Source organism: Brassica oleracea, chromosome C5 (assembly GCF_000695525.1).
Source record: "Brassica oleracea var. oleracea cultivar TO1000 chromosome C5, BOL, whole genome shotgun sequence".
NCBI lineage: Eukaryota > Viridiplantae > Streptophyta > Magnoliopsida > Brassicales > Brassicaceae > Brassica > Brassica oleracea.
In genome coordinates, this window is record NC_027752.1 from 38,817,128 (window position 1) to 38,818,893 (window position 1,766).

The window sequence follows — 1,766 nt, forward strand, 5'->3', positions numbered from 1 at the left end:
GGGTTTGACTCCAAGTTTTGAGTCACACTTGGCAATTCTCCCTTAATAGTATAGATTTTTCTAAAAAATAAACTATATCTATATTATTAAAATTGAAGTACACAATGAGATTGTTTGGAACTTAAATAGTAGTTTTAATAAAATTTGTTTGGATATATGAATAACAGTATCTATTAATTATATTTTCATATTTCACTTTGTTTAACAATTTTATTAATTATATTAATTATATTACTTTAACAATAATTCACATCATTAATTATATTACCATAATAATAGTGCATATTTTTATTTATTAGTTAATCAATATTAACTTTGTGCCAATTATAAAATCAAAAATGTTAAATAACTAAGTTTTGCATATGATTAAACGTTTGATTTAGTTTGTTTTGTTAAAACATTTTTATTACCTTAACAATAATTCACATCATTAATTATATTACCATAATAATAGAGCATATTTTTATTTATTAGTTAATCAATATTAAATTGTGTCAATTATAAAATCAAAATGTTAAATAATTGGGTTTTGCATATGATTAAACATTTGATTTAGTTAGTTTTATTAAAACATTTTTATTTGAGTTTCAATCGGTGAAAAATTACGTAGCCAAAAACACAATTTAAAGATATGTTTTTGTAGATAAAATAATAACTTAAATCAAAATAATAAAAATGTGCTACATTTATTGCCACTTAATTTTCACTCCATATAATTATTTTACTTAACAAAAAACTCTTCTTATTTCACTTTTTAGCCAAACACATAAAAATAGATTTTTTTATTAGTTTATAAAATCAGTTATAAATGAACATTATCTATCCATTTATGTACATGTTGTTCCTTTCGGATATCTTTTTTTTTTTTTTTTGAAACAAGGTTCCGATTAAATATTATAAATTTATGTGTGGGTTTTGTGTGGGGTCATTCTGGATCTGGATGAATTCAGTTCTGATGTATAGGAACCTAAAAGTATCTAAATAACCAATGTATCTAAAGCGGATTCGGATATTTGTAACAAAATAGCCATATTACCTGACACTACAAGAAAACACATGCTTAACGAGGAAAATTAACGATAATCCTCGTAAATTTACGTCGAGTTTACGAGGAATTTAAGTGAAAAACTAAAGTCATCGTTATTTCCTCGTAACGTAACGACAAAAGTGTTTCGTCGTAAACTGGATGTAATTTTACGAGTATTTTACGAGGAAAAACTATTTCCTCGTAAATACGACGTAAACTTTGCTTGTTATTTACGAGAAAATAGTTTTACGTGTATTTAGCGAGGAAATTTTGAATCCACCAACTTTGAAGGTGTTAAACGTTTTTTTTTGCCACCTAATTAATTTTCGTCGTAAATTCATAGGAAACTTGCAACTACCAGATTCGAAATTTCCTATAAATATGGATGTTTGAACATCATTTTAAACACACCAACAACAAAAAAACGTGAAAGAAAAAAAAATGGCTGGCTTCGGGACTATTTACGAGTTGCGGAAGTGGATGTATATGCATAGAGATGCTAACGGGAGAGTGACGAAAGAATACCTTGCGGGCCTGGAGACATTTATGCATCAAACAGATTCAACACCGCTCGCCCAAAAAAGTGGTAAGATGTTTTGTCCTTGTCGGAAATTCAACAATTCGAATCTGGCAAACCGTGAAAATGTTTGGAAGCATTTAATAAATAGAGGTTTCACGGCAAATTACTATATCTGGTTTCAACATGGAGAAGGTTTTAATTATGATCAGAATGAAGCTA